The sequence below is a fragment of the Orcinus orca genome, unplaced genomic scaffold (assembly GCF_937001465.1).
Source record: "Orcinus orca unplaced genomic scaffold, mOrcOrc1.1 scaffold_97, whole genome shotgun sequence".
Classification (NCBI taxonomy): domain Eukaryota; kingdom Metazoa; phylum Chordata; class Mammalia; order Artiodactyla; family Delphinidae; genus Orcinus; species Orcinus orca.
Genome location: NW_026044012.1, coordinates 39413 through 54805, shown reverse-complemented (window position 1 = coordinate 54805; position 15393 = coordinate 39413). Strand labels below are relative to the sequence as shown.

Below are 15393 nucleotides of genomic sequence, written 5' to 3'. Positions count from 1 at the left end.
TAAATGCAATTCCAGTCTACCTCCTGAAATCGGTTTCCTGCAATTCTGCCCCGCTTTCAAGTCCTCTTGGCAGCCTTACTTCAGTATATTTTTGGACGATAGCTGTCATTTATAACTCTGCAGGTTTGTGAATTACAGTGCCTCTGAGCTCCTTTCTTCAACTCGCTTTCTTGTGAGCTGGCCGCAACACCGCAGGATTTCTTCAGGCCCTAATCTTGTTCTGGCACGGCCCGCTGAGCCTTTGGTTAATTCCTCTTCCTGGTGGGAAATGAGAGTTAAATTTGCCCGTCCAGACACCTCCAGCTAGTCTCTCATTGGTTCTCCCTATTCCTGTTCATCTTCTGCAGATATTGCAAACTGGGCCAAACAGGAGGTTAAAGGCACTGATTCTCCAAGTCAGAAGAGTGTTAGTAAAGAGTCTGGAATATTGCACCCGAGTACCAGGGGACGAGAACTGAGACATATTGGAACACGTGTCCCGATCACATGGTTGATCATACTCTGGGTTCCACATGCCTGATTTAGCTGAAGGACGAATCCCTTAAACCTGGAGAGTTGAGACCCGTGGAATGTGTACCATGCAATATGACTTCAAAGGGTCTTCATTTGCTCACCAAACCTCTCCAATCCTATCACTGCTGCGTTTATGCCCCTGTACACACGCTTGATTCTCTTTCGGAAACATAGCAATCCATAGGTTTTAAGATACTTACTAGTCAGCTACATTCTTAGGCGTTTCATATGGGGTGTTGAGTCCATTTCTTTGAGCAAGGAGTAGCTCTTGTGTATTACATATTTGGCTTAAGGAACTTTATCTGTGCTCATTTCAATCTCTGGTTTTATGCAGCACCCCAACTCACCTTTCCCCTTAAGCAAGCATAAGTTGGTTTTCTAAATTTGAGACCCTGTTCTGTTATGTAATCCAGTTCCTGTGTAGCCAAGTTTACATTCCGTGTATTAGTGATACCTTACGATGTTTCTTTTTCTGTGTGACTTATTTCAGTTAGAATCATCATACCTGAATCCACTCATTATGCTGCTACGGGCCTGATGACATAGATTTCATTGCTGAGTGATATTGCATTGTACGTAAGTACCAAAACTTCTTTATCCACTTTTCACTTTCTGCGATATTGAACTTGTCCCGTAAATGAGGTTCTTGTAAACAGAGCCGTCCCAAACTTTGGGGTGGCTGTGTCTTTTTGATTTTAATTTCCCTAAGCTATAGGACCATAAGTGGAAGTGCCCTAGGCTCTGTTGCTTTGTTTCTTAGATGTTTCAGGAAACACCATACACTTCTCCCAAGTGGCTGTTGGCAATTTACATCCCGCCCATCAGCATAACAAGGCTCCCAGTTCTACATGGCCTGTCCTGCCTTTCTGGATTTTACACTTTTTTCAAATGGCCCTTTTGACCGGGGGGAAGTGAGACTTCATTGTAGTGCAGATTTCCTTTGCAAGCTTGCTTGGTTGGCCAAAAAGGGCGTATGCGTTTTTTCCTGAATATATTCAGGAAAAAACGCATACGCCCTTTTTGGGCAAGTGAATCATTGTCGACGTTCTGCCTCTTTTCCTATGCTTTAAATGCAATTCCAGTCTACCTCCTGAAATCGGTTTCCTGCAATTCTGCCCCGCTTTCAAGTCCTCTTGGCAGCCTTACTTCAGTATATTTTTGGACGATAGCTGTCATTTATAACTCTGCAGGTTTGTGAATTACAGTGCCCCTGAGCTCCTTTCTTCAACTCGCTTTCTTGTGAGCTGGCCGCAACACCGCAGGATTGCTTCAGGCCCTAATCTGGTTCCGGCACGGCATGCTGAGCCTTTGGTTAATTCCTCTTCCTGGTGGGAAATGAGAGTTAAATTTGTCCGTCCAGACACCTCCTGCTTGTCTCTCATTGTTTCTCGCTATTCCTGTTCATCTTCCGCAGAAATTGCAAACTGGGCCAAACAGGAGGTTAAAGGCACTGACTCTCCAAGTCAGGTGAGTGTTAGTAAAGCGTCTGGAATGTTGCACCCGAGTACCAGGGGACGAGAACTGAGACATATTGGAACACGTCTCCCGATCACACGGTTGATCATACTCTGGGTTCCACATGAATGCTTTAGCTGAAGGAAGAATCCCTTAAACCTGGAGAGTTGAAACCCGTGGAATGGGTACCATGCATGTGATTTCAAATGGTCTTCATTTGCTCACCAAACCTCTCCAATCCTATCACTGCTGCGTTTATGTCCCTGTACACACACTTGATTCTCTTTTGGAGACATAGCGATCCATAGGTTTTAAGATACTTACTAGTCAGGTACATTCTTAGGCGTTTAATATGGGGTGTTGAGTCCATTTCGTTGAGCAAGGAGTAGCTCTTGTCTATTACATATTTGGCTTCAGGAACGTTATCTGTGCTCATTTCAATCTCTGGTTTTATGCAGCACCCCAACTCACCTTTCCCCTTAAGCAAGCATAAGTTGGTTTTCTAAATTTGAGACCCTGTTCTGTTTTGTAATCCAGTTCCTGTGTAGCCAAGATTACATTCCGTGTATTAGTGATATCTTATGATGTTTCTTTTTCTGTGTGACTTATTTCAGTTAGAATCATCATACCTGAATCCACTCATTATGCTGCTACGGGCCTGATGACATAGATTTCATTGCTGAGTGATATTGCATTGTACGTAAGTACCAAAACTTCTTTATCCATTTTTCACTTTCTGCGATATTGAACTTGTCCCGTAAATGAGGTTCTTGTAAACAGAGCCATCCCAAACTTTGGGGTGGCTGTGTCTTTTTGATTTTAATTTCCCTAAGCTATAGGACCATAAGTGGAAGTGCCCTAGGCTCTGTTGCTTTGTTTCTTAGATGTTTCAGGAAACACCATACACTTCTCCCAAGTGGCTGTTGGCAATTTACATCCCGCCCATCAGCATAACAAGGCTCCCAGTTCTACATGGCCTGTCCTGCCTTTCTGGATTTTACACTTTTTTCAAATTGCCCTTTTGACCGGGGGGAAGTGAGACTTCATTGTAGTGCAGATTTCCTTTGCAAGCTTGCTTGGTTGGCCAAAAAGGGCGTATGCGTTTTTTCCTGAATATATTCAAGAAAAAACGCATACGCACTTTTTGGCCAAGTGCATCATTGTCGACGTTCTGCCTCTTTTCCTATGCTTTAAATGCAATTCCAGTCTACCTCCTGAAATCGGTTTCCTGCAATTCTGCCCCGCTTTCAAGTCCTCTTGGCAGCCTTACTTCAGTATATTTTTGGACGATAGCTGTCATTTATAACTCTGCAGGTTTGTGAATTACAGTGCCCCTGAGCTCCTTTCTTCAACTCGCTTTCTTGTGAGCTGGCCGCCACACCGCAGGATTGCTTCAGGCCCTAATCTGGTTCCGGCACGGCACGCTGAGCCTTTGGTTAATTCCTCTTCCTGGTGGGAAATGAGAGTTAAATTTGCCCGTCCAGACACCTCCAGCTAGTCTCTGATTGGTTCTCCCTATTCCTGTTCATCTTCCGCAGAAATTGCAAACTGGGCCAAACAGGAGGTTAAAGGCACTGACTCTCCAAGTCGGGAGAGTGTTAGTAAAGCGTCTGGAATGTTGCACTCGAGTACCAGGGGACGAGAACTGAGACATATTGGAACAGGTGTCCCGATCACATGGTTGATCATACTCTGGGTTCCACATGCCTGATTTAGCTGAAGGAAGAATCCCTTAAACCTGGAGAGTTGAGACCCGTGGAATGGGTACCATGCAATATGACTTCAAAGGGTCTTCATTTGCTCACCAAACCTCTCCAATCCTATCACTGCTGCGTTTATGCCCCTGTACACACGCTTGATTCTCTTTCGGAAACATAGCAATCCATAGGTTTTAAGATACTTACTAGTCAGCTACATTCTTAGGCGTTTCATATGGGGTGTTGAGTCCATTTCGTTGAGCAAGGAGTAGCTCTTGTGTATTACATATTTGGCTTAAGGAACTTTATCTGTGCTCATTTCAATATCTGGTTTTATGCAACACCCCAACTCACCTTTCCCCTTAAGCAAGCGTAAGATGGTTTTCTAAATTTGAGACTCTTTTCTGTTTTTTAATCCAGTTCCTGTATAGCCAAGTTTACATTCCGTGTATTAATGATATCTTATGATGTTTCTTTTTCTTGTGACTTATTTCAGTTAGAATCATCATACCTGAATCCACTCATTATGCTGCTACGGGCCTGATGACATAGATTTCATTGCTGAGTGATATTGCATTGTACGTAAGTACCACAATTTCTTTATCCATTTTTCACTTTCTGTGATATTGAACTTGTCCCGTAAACGAGGTTCTTGTAAGCATAGCCGTCCCAAACTTTGGGTTGGCTGTGTCTTTTTGATTTTAATTTCCCTAATCTATAGGACCATAAGTGGAAGTGCCCTAGGCTCTGATGCTTTGTTTCTTAGATCTTTCAGGAAACACCATACACTTCTCCCGAGTGGCTGTTGGCAATTTATATCCTGCCCATCAGCTTACAAGGCTCCCAGTTCTCCATGGCCTGTCCTGCCTTTCTGGATTTTACACTTTTTTCAGATGACCCTTTTGATCGGGGGGAAGTGAGACTTCATTGTAGTGCAGATTTGCTTTGCAAGCTTGCTTGGTTGGCCAAAAAGGGCGTATGCGTTTTTTTCCTGAATATAATCAGGAAAAAACGCATACGCCCTTTTTGGCCAAGTGCATCATTGTCGACGTTCTGCCTCTTTTCCTATGCTTTAAATGCAATTCCAGTCTACGTCCTGAAATCGGTTTCCTGCAATTCTGTCCCGCTTTCAAGTCCTCTTGGCAGCCTTACTTCAGTATATTTTTGGACGAGAGCTGTCATTTATAACTCTGCAGGTTTGTGAATTACAGTGCCCCTGAGCTCCTTTCTTCAACTCGCTTTCTTGTGAGCTGGCCGCAACACCGCAGGATTGCTTCAGGCCCTAATCTGGTTCCGGCACGGCACGCTGAGCCTTTGCTTAATTCCTCTTCCTGGTGGGAAATGAGAGTTAAATTTGCCCGTCCAGACATCTCCAGCTAGTCTCTCATTGGTTCTCCCTATTCCTGTTCATCATCCGCGGAATTTGCAAACTGGGCCAAACAGGAGGTTAAAGGCACTGACTCTCCACGTCGGGAGAGTGTTAGTAAAGCGTCTAGAATGTTGCACCCGAGTACCAAGGGATGAGAAGTGAGACATATTTGAACATGACTCATGATCCTCGGTTGATCATAGTCTGGGTTCCAAATGCATGTTTAGCTGAAGGAAGAATCCCTTAAAACTGGAGAGTTGAGACCCGTGGAATGGGTACCATGCAATATGACTTCAAAGGGTCTTCATTTTGCTCACCGAGCCTCTCCAATCCTATCACTGCTGCATTTATGGCGCTGTACTCACGCTTGATTCTCTTTCAGAGACATAGCAATCCATAGGTTTTAAGATACTTACTAGTCAGGTACAGTATTAGGCGTTTAATATGGGGTGTTGAGTCCATTTCGTTGAGCAAGGAGTAGCTCTTGTCTATTCCATATTTGGCTTAAGGAACGTTATCTGTGCTCATTTCAATCTCTGGTTTTATGCAGCACCCCAACTCACCTTTCCCCTTAAGCAAGCATAAGTTGGTTTTCTAAATTTGAGACCCTGTTCTGTTTTTTAATCCAGTTCCTGTGTAGCCAAGTTTACATTCCATGTATTAGTGATATCTTATGATGTTTCTTTTTCTGTGTGACTTATTTCAGTGAGAATCATCATACCTGAATCCACTCATTATGCTGCTATGGGCCTGATGACATAGATTTCATTTCTGAGTGATATTGCATTGTACGTAAGTACCACAACTTCTTTATCCATTTTTCACTTTCTGCGATATTGAACATGTACCATATACGAGGTTCTTGTAAACAGAGCCATCCCAAATTTTGGGTGGCTGTGTCTTTTTGATTTTAATTTCCCTAAGCTATAGGACCATAAGTGGAAGTGCCCTAGGCTCTGTTGCTTTGTTTTTTAGATGTTTCAGGAAACACCATACACTTCTCGCAGTGGCTGTTGGCAATTTTTATCCCGCCCATCAGCATAACAAGGCTCCCAGTTCTCCATGGCCTGTCCTGCCTTTCTGGATTTTACACTTTTTTCACATGGCCCTTTTGACCGGGGGGAAGTGAGACTTCATTGTAGTGCAGATTTCCTTTGCAAGCTTGCTTGGTTGGCCAAAAAGGGCGTATGCGTTTTTTCCAGAATATATTCAGGAAAAAACGCATACGCCCTTTTTGGCCAAGTGCATCATTGTCTACGTTCTGCCTCTTTTCCTATGCTTTAAATGCAATTCCAGTCTACCTCCTGAAATCGGTTTCCTGCAATTCTGCCCCACATTCAAGTCCTCTTGGCAGCCTTACTTCAGTATATTTTTGGACGATAGCTGTTATTTATAACTCTGCAGGTTTGTGAATTACAGTGCCCCTGAACTCCTTTCTTCAACTCGCTTTCTTGTGAGCTGGCCGCAACACCGCAAGATTGCTTCAGGCCCTAATCTGGTCCCGGCACGGCACGCTGAGCCTTTGGTTAATTCCTCTTCCTGGTGGGAAACGAGAGTTAAATTTGCCTGTCCAGACACCTCCAGCTGGTCTCTCATTGGTCCTCCCTATTCCTGTTCATCTTCCGCAGAAATTGCAAACTGGGCCAAAGAGGAGGTTAAAGGCACTGACTATCCAAGTCGGGAGATTGTTAGTAAAGCGTCTGGAATGTTGCACCCGAGTACAAGGGGACGAAAACTGAGACATATTGGAACACGTCTCCCGATCACACGGTTGATCATACTCTGGGTTCCACATGCATGCTTTAGCTGAAGGAAGAATCCCTTAAACCTGGAGAGTTGAGACCCGTGGAATGGGTACCATGCAATATGACTTCAAAGGGTCTTCATTTGTTCACCGAACCTCTCCAATCCTATCACTGCTGCGTTTATGCCCTTGTACACACGCTTGATTCTCTTTTGGAGACATAGCAATCCATAGGTTTTAAGATACTTACTAGTCAGGTACATTCTTAGGCGTTTAGTATGGGGTGTTGTGTCCATTTCGTTGAGCAAGGAGTAGCTCTTGTCTATTATATATTTGGCTTAAGGAACTTTATCTGTGCTCATTTCAATCTCTGGTTTTATGCAGCTCCCCAACTCACCTTTCCCCTTAAGCAAGCATAAGTTGGTTTTCTAAATTTGAGACCCTGTTCTGTTTTTTAATCCAGTTCCTGTGTAGCCTAGTTTACATTCCGTGTATTAATGATATCTTATGATGTGTCTTTTTCTTGTGACTTATTTCAGTTAGAATCATCATACCTTAATCCACTCATTATGCTGCTATGGGCCTGATGACATAGATTTCATTGCTGAGTGATATTGCATTGTACGTAAGTACCAAAACTTCTTTATCCATTTTTCTCTTTCTGCGATATTGAACTTGTCCCATAAACGAGTTTCTTGTAAACAGAGCCGTCCCAAACTTAGGGGTGGCTGTGTCTTTTTGATTTTAATTTCCCTAAGATATAGGACCATATGTGGAAGTGCCCTAGGCTCTGTTGCTTTGTTCTTTAGATGTTTCAGGAAACACCATACACTTTCCCGAGTGGCTGTTGGCAATTTACATCCCGCCCATCAGCATAACAAGGCTCCCAGTTCTCCATGGCCTGTCCTGCCTTTCTGGATTTTACACTTTTTTCAGATGGCCGTTTTGACCGGGGGTAGTGAGACTTCATTGTAGTGCAGATTTCCTTTGCAAGCTTGCTTGGTTGGCCAAAAAGGGCATATGCGTTTTTTCCTGAATATACTCTGGAAAAAACGCATACGCCCTTTTTGGCCAAGTGCATCATTGTGGACGTTCTGCCTCTTTTCCTATGCTTTAAATGCAATTCCAGTCTACCTCCTGAAATCGGTTTCCTGCAATTCTGCCCCGCTTTCAAGTCCTCTTGGCAGCCTTACTTCAGTATATTTTTGGACGATAGCTGTCATTTATAACTCTGCAGGTTTGTGAATTACAGTGCCTCTGAGCTCCTTTCTTCAACTCGCTTTCTTGTGAGCTGGCCGCAACACCGCAGGATTTCTTCAGGCCCTAATCTTGTTCTGGCACGGCCCGCTGAGCCTTTGGTTAATTCCTCTTCCTGGTGGGAAATGAGAGTTAAATTTGCCCGTCCAGACACCTCCAGCTAGTCTCTCATTGGTTCTCCCTATTCCTGTTCATCTTCTGCAGATATTGCAAACTGGGCCAAACAGGAGGTTAAAGGCACTGATTCTCCAAGTCAGAAGAGTGTTAGTAAAGAGTCTGGAATATTGCACCCGAGTACCAGGGGACGAGAACTGAGACATATTGGAACACGTCTCCCGATCACACGGTTGATCATACTCTGGGTTCCACATGAATGCTTTAGCTGAAGGAAGAATCCCTTAAACCTGGAGAGTTGAAACCCGTGGAATGGGTACCATGCATGTGATTTCAAATGGTCTTCATTTGCTCACCAAACCTCTCCAATCCTATCACTGCTGCGTTTATGTCCCTGTACACACGCTTGATTCTCTTTTGGAGACATAGCGATCCATAGGTTTTAAGATACTTACTAGTCAGGTACATTCTTAGGCGTTTAATATGGGGTGTTGAGTCCATTTCGTTGAGCAAGGAGTAGCTCTTGTCTATTACATATTTGGCTTCAGGAACGTTATCTGTGCTCATTTCAATCTCTGGTTTTATGCAGCACCCCAACTCACCTTTCCCCTTAAGCAAGCATAAGTTGGTTTTCTAAATTTGAGACCCTGTTCTGTTTTGTAATCCAGTTCCTGTGTAGCCAAGATTACATTCCGTGTATTAGTGATATCTTATGATGTTTCTTTTTCTGTGTGACTTATTTCAGTTAGAATCATCATACCTGAATCCACTCATTATGCTGCTACGGGCCTGATGACATAGATTTCATTGCTGAGTGATATTGCATTGTACGTAAGTACCAAAACTTCTTTATCCATTTTTCACTTTCTGCGATATTGAACTTGTCCCGTAAATGAGGTTCTTGTAAACAGAGCCATCCCAAACTTTGGGGTGGCTGTGTCTTTTTGATTTTAATTTCCCTAAGCTATAGGACCATAAGTGGAAGTGCCCTAGGCTCTGTTGCTTTGTTTCTTAGATGTTTCAGGAAACACCATACACTTCTCCCAAGTGGCTGTTGGCAATTTACATCCCGCCCATCAGCATAACAAGGCTACCAGTTCTACATGGCCTGTCCTGCCTTTCTGGATTTTACACTTTTTTCAAATTGCCCTTTTGACCGGGGGGAAGTGAGACTTCATTGTAGTGCAGATTTCCTTTGCAAGCTTGCTTGGTTGGCCAAAAAGGGCGTATGCGTTTTTTCCTGAATATATTCAAGAAAAAACGCATACGCACTTTTTGGCCAAGTGCATCATTGTCGACGTTCTGCCTCTTTTCCTATGCTTTAAATGCAATTCCAGTCTACCTCCTGAAATCGGTTTCCTGCAATTCTGCCCCGCTTTCAAGTCCTCTTGGCAGCCTTACTTCAGTATATTTTTGGACGATAGCTGTCATTTATAACTCTGCAGGTTTGTGAATTACAGTGCCCCTGAGCTCCTTTCTTCAACTCGCTTTCTTGTGAGCTGGCCGCCACACCGCAGGATTGCTTCAGGCCCTAATCTGGTTCCGGCACGGCACGCTGAGCCTTTGCTTAATTCCTCTTCCTGGTGGGAAATGAGAGTTAAATTTGCCCGTCCAGACACCTCCAGCTAGTCTCTGATTGGTTCTCCCTATTCCTGTTCATCTTCCGCAGAAATTGCAAACTGGGCCAAACAGGAGGTTAAAGGCACTGACTCTCCAAGTCGGGAGAGTGTTAGTAAAGCGTCTGGAATGTTGCACTCGAGTACCAGGGGACGAGAACTGAGACATATTGGAACAGGTGTCCCGATCACATGGTTGATCATACTCTGGGTTCCACATGCCTGATTTAGCTGAAGGAAGAATCCCTTAAACCTGGAGAGTTGAGACCCGTGGAATGGGTACCATGCAATATGACTTCAAAGGGTCTTCATTTGCTCACCAAACCTCTCCAATCCTATCACTGCTGCGTTTATGCCCCTGTACACACGCTTGATTCTCTTTCGGAAACATAGCAATCCATAGGTTTTAAGATACTTACTAGTCAGCTACATTCTTAGGCGTTTCATATGGGGTGTTGAGTCCATTTCGTTGAGCAAGGAGTAGCTCTTGTGTATTACATATTTGGCTTAAGGAACTTTATCTGTGCTCATTTCAATATCTGGTTTTATGCAACACCCCAACTCACCTTTCCCCTTAAGCAAGCGTAAGATGGTTTTCTAAATTTGAGACTCTTTTCTGTTTTTTAATCCAGTTCCTGTATAGCCAAGTTTACATTCCGTGTATTAATGATATCTTATGATGTTTCTTTTTCTTGTGACTTATTTCAGTTAGAATCATCATACCTGAATCCACTCATTATGCTGCTACGGGCCTGATGACATAGATTTCATTGCTGAGTGATATTGCATTGTACGTAAGTACCACAATTTCTTTATCCATTTTTCACTTTCTGTGATATTGAACTTGTCCCGTAAACGAGGTTCTTGTAAGCAGAGCCGTCCCAAACTTTGGGTTGGCTGTGTCTTTTTGATTTTAATTTCCCTAATCTATAGGACCATAAGTGGAAGTGCCCTAGGCTCTGATGCTTTGTTTCTTAGATCTTTCAGGAAACACCATACACTTCTCCAGAGTGGCTGTTGGCAATATACATCCCGCCCATCAGCATACAAGGTTCCCAGTTCTCCATGGCCTGTCCTGCCTTTCTGGATTTTACACTTTTTTCAGATGGCCCTTTTGTCCGGGGGGAAGTGAGACTTCATTTTAGTGCAGATTTCCTTGCAAGCTTGCTTGGTTGGCCAAAAAGGGCATATGGTTTTTTCCTGAATATATTCAGGAAAAAACGCATACGCCCTTTTTGGCCAAGTGCATCATTGCGACGTTCTTCCTCTTTTCCTATGCTTTAAATGCAATTCCAGTCTACCTCCTGAAATCGGTTTCCTGCAATTCTGCCCCGCTTTCAAGTCCTGTTGGCAGCCACACTTCAGTATATTTTTAGACAATAGCTGTCATTTACAACTCTGCAGGTTTGTGAATTACAGTGCCCCTGAGCTCCTTTCTTCAACTCGCTTTCTTGTGAGCTGGCCGCAACACCGCAGGATTGCTTCAGGCCCTAATCTGGTTCCGGCACAGCACGCTGAGCCTTTGGTTAATTCCTCTTCCTGGTGGGAAATGAGAGTTAAATTTGCCCGGCCAGACACCTCCAGCTAGTCTCTCATTGGTCCTCCCTATTCCTGTTCATCTTCCGCAGAAATTGCAAACTGGGCCAAACAGGAATTTAAAGGCACTGACTCTCCAAGTCGAGAGAGTGTTAATAAAGCGTCTGGAATGTTGCACCCGAGTACCAGCTGACGAGAACTGAGACATATTGGAACACGTCTCACGGTCACACGGTTGATCATAGTCTGGGTTCCACATGCATGTTTTAGCTGAAGGAAGAATCCCTTAAACCTAGAGAGTTGAGACCCGTGGAATGGGTACCATGAAATATGACTTCAAAGGGTCTTCATTTGCTCACCAAACCTCTCCAATCCTATCACTGCTGCGTTTATGCCCCTGTACACACGCTTGATTCTCTTTCGGAGACATAGCAATCCATAGGTTTTAAGATACTTACTAGTCAGGTACATTCTTAGGCGTTTAATAGGGGGTGTTGAGTCCATTTCGTTGAGCAAGGAGTAGCTCTTGTCTATTACATATTTGGCTTAAGGAACTTTATCTGTGCTCATTTCAATCTCTGGTTTTATGCAGCACCCCAACTCACCTTTCCCCTTAAGCAAGCATAAGTTGCTTTTCTAAATTTGAGACCCTGTTCTCTTTTGTAATCCAGTTCCTGTGTAGCCAAGTTTACATTCCGTGTATTAGTGATATCTTACGATGTTTCTTTTTCTGTGTGACTTATTTCAGTTAGAATCATCATACCTGAATCCACTCATTGTGCTGCTACGGGCCTGATGACATAGATTTCATTGCTGAGTGATATTGCATTGTACGTAAGTACCACAACTTCTTTATCCATTTTTCACTTTCTGCGATATTGAACTTGTCCCGTAAATGAGGTTCTTGTAAACAGAGCCGTCCCAAACTTTGGGGTGGCTGTGTCTTTTTGATTTTAATTTCCCTAAGCTATAGGACCATAAGTGGAAGTGCCCTAGGCTCTGTTGCTTTGATTTTTAGATGTTTCAGGAAACACCATACACTTCTCCCCAGTGGCTGTTGGCAATTTACATCCCACCCATCAGCATAACAAGGCTCCCAGTTCTCCATGGCCTGTCCTGCCTTTCTGGATTTTACACTTTTTCAGATGGCCCTTGACAGGTGGGAATTGAGACTTCATTGTAGTGCAGATTTCCTTTGCAAGCTTGCTTGGTTGGCCAAAAAGGGCATATACGTTTTTTCCTGAATATATTCAGGAAAAAACGCATACGCCCTTTTTGGCCAAGTGCATCATTGTCGACGTTCTGCCTCTTTTCCTATGCTTTAAATGCAATTCCAGTCTACCTCCTGAAATCGGTTTCCTGCAATTCTGCCTTGCCTTCAATGCCTCTTCATAGCCTTACCTCAATATATTTTTTGAAAATAGTTGACCTTTATAACTCTGCAGGTTTTTGAATTGCAGTGGCCGTTAGCTCCATTTTTCAGCTCTTATTTTTGTGATCTTGCCTCATAACCACAGGATTCCTTCAGGCCCTATTCTTCTTCTGGGACACCTTGCTGTGCCTTTGGTTTATTCTTCTTACTGATGTGAAATTAGAGTGACATGTGCCCACTGAAACTGCTACAGCTAGTTTCTCACTGGTTCCCCCTATTCCCATTCGTCATCGGCACTAACTGCAGACTGTGCGATACCATAACTTAAAGGCATTGACTCTCCATGTGGGGATATTGTTAGTAAAGCGGCTGGAATGTCAATCCGGAGTCCTAGGAGAGGAAAAATGAGGTGCGTTTTAGAAACCTTTCCCGATCATATGGTATACCAGTCGCTGGGTTTCCCAAGCATCGTTTAGCTGTAGGAAGATTCCCTTCAACCTGGAGTTTTGGGACCCTTGGAATGAGTAGCATGAAGTATTGCATTAAACTTTTGGCAGTTGCTCACCAAAGCTCACCAATCCTCTCAGCCCCAAGTGTGCAGCCTTATGTCTTATCCAGCTGTGGGTTTATATGTGGTCAATCCAGGTTGCATCACAGCCCCTGAGCAAATTTTGTAAGAATTTTTCTCTCTTTCATTGTTTCTGCGTTTTGTTTTTAAAATTTATTTCTATAATGGGGTTTAGCTCATTTTCACTGCTGTGTTTGTGCCGCTCTGCACACACTTGATTCCCTTATGGAGATATATCAATACATGGGTTTTAAGATTCTTATTACTCAGATATATTTCTCTGCAGTGTATAGGGTGTGTTGAGGCCAGTTCATTGAGCAAGGTGTAGATCTTGTCTAATATCTATTTGGTTTATTGAACGGTATCTGTGCTAATTTCAAACTCTGGTTTTATGCATCACCCCACCTCTCCTTTCCCCTTAAGCTGACATAAGTGTGTTTTCTAAATGTGAGACACTGTTCTGTTCTGTAATTCATTTTTTGTGCAGCCATATTTACCCTCCCTCTATAAGTGATATCTTATGATATGTTCCTTTTTCTGTTTGACTTATTTCAAGTAGTATTATCGGACCTAAATCCACTCTTTATCCTTCTACTAGCCTTATTACGTTGATTTCATGGTGAAGAGATATTCCATTGTACATAAGTACCACATCTTCTTTATCCATTGTTCTCTTTCCTGGGATATTTAAGGTGTACTGAAGTTGAGGTTCTTGTAAACAGAGTAGCCCTAAACTGTGGTGTGCTTGTGTCTTGTTGATTTTTAGACTTCCCTAGATATACTCCCATGATTGGAAGTGTCCTATGCTCTGTAGCTCTGTTTTTTAGATGATTTAGGAACCACCATACACTTCTCCAGAGTGGCTCTCGGCAGTTCACACACTGCCCATCAGCGTATAAAGGCTCCCTGTTCTCCATGGCCTGTCCTGCATTTCTGGTTTTTACAATTTTTTAGGATGGCCCTTTTGACCGGTGGGAAATGAGACTTCTTTGTTGTGCACATTTGCATTGCTTGCTTGCTTCGTTGCCCATAAAGTGCGTATGCGTTTTTTCCTGGATATAATCAGGAAAAAACGCATACGCCCTTTTGGGCCAACTGCATCATTGTCGAAATTCTGCCGCTTTTCATGTGCTTTAAAGACGAGTCCAATCTATCTCTTGAAATCTGTTTCTTGCAATTCTGTCTTGCATTCAGATCCTCTTCTTTGCCTTACCTCAACATAGTTTTGGACGTTAGTTTTCATTTATAACTCTGCAGGTTTGTGAATTGCAGTGACCCTGAGCTCCATTTTTTAAGTTGCTCTTTTGTGAGCTGGCCTCAAACCCGCAGGATTGCTTCAGGCCCTATTTTGGCTCCTGCGAGGCGGGCTGAGCCTTTTTTCAATTCTTATTCTTAATGGGAAATTAGAGTGATATGTGCCCACCCAAACCCCTACAACTATTCTCTCATTGGTTCCCCCTCTTCCCGTTCATCCTCCTCACAATTTGCAAAATGTGTGAAACAGAAGTTGAAATGTGCTGATTCTCCAAGTGGGGAGATTCTAAGTAACGTGGCTGGAATGGTGAACAGGAGCACCAGGAGAGGATAAATGAGCTGCATTTTAGACACATCTCCCGATCACATGGTGTACAGTCCTCTGGGTTTTCCATGCATGTTTTAGCTGTAGGAAGATCCCTTGAACCTGCAGATTTGGGACCCATTGAATGGGTACCAGGTAGTATTACTTTAAAGGGTGTGCATTTCCTCACCCAACCTCACATTTCTCTTAGTGCAAACAGTTTCCAGCCTTATGTCTCATCCTGCTGTGGGTCTAGATGTGTTCAATCCATGTTGCATCACCGTCCCTGAGGAAAAGTTGTAAGAGGTTTTCTCTGTCTCTCTGTCGTTTATTTTTTTCAATTTATTACTATATTGGTTACAGCTGATTTTCAAAGCTCTGTTTCTTGCTGCTGTACATCCACTTGATTCACGTACAGAGAGACATCAGTAAATTCTTTTTCAGATTCTTACCAGTCGTATATATTCTTTTCCGGTGACTTGAGTGTGCTGAGTGCAGTTCTTTTAGCTACCGTGTGGGCCTTGTTGATTATCAGTTTGGTATTTGGAATGGTATCTTTGCTAATTTCAACCTCCTGGATGATGCCTCACCCCT

The 15393-nt window shown here is 43.3% G+C and overlaps 1 long non-coding RNA gene across 4 annotated transcripts in view; it reads left to right on the top strand.

Annotated features, from left to right (window-relative positions):
* Positions 1-15393, top strand: part of LOC125963356 (uncharacterized) — a 302661-nt gene that overhangs the window by 257863 nt on the left and 29405 nt on the right. For all 4 annotated transcript variants that reach the window (XR_007475214.1, XR_007475213.1, XR_007475216.1 and 1 more), the window contains exon 2: positions 12050-12131. This is a non-coding gene — a long non-coding RNA (uncharacterized LOC125963356). The remainder of the gene's footprint in view (positions 1-12049; positions 12132-15393) is intronic.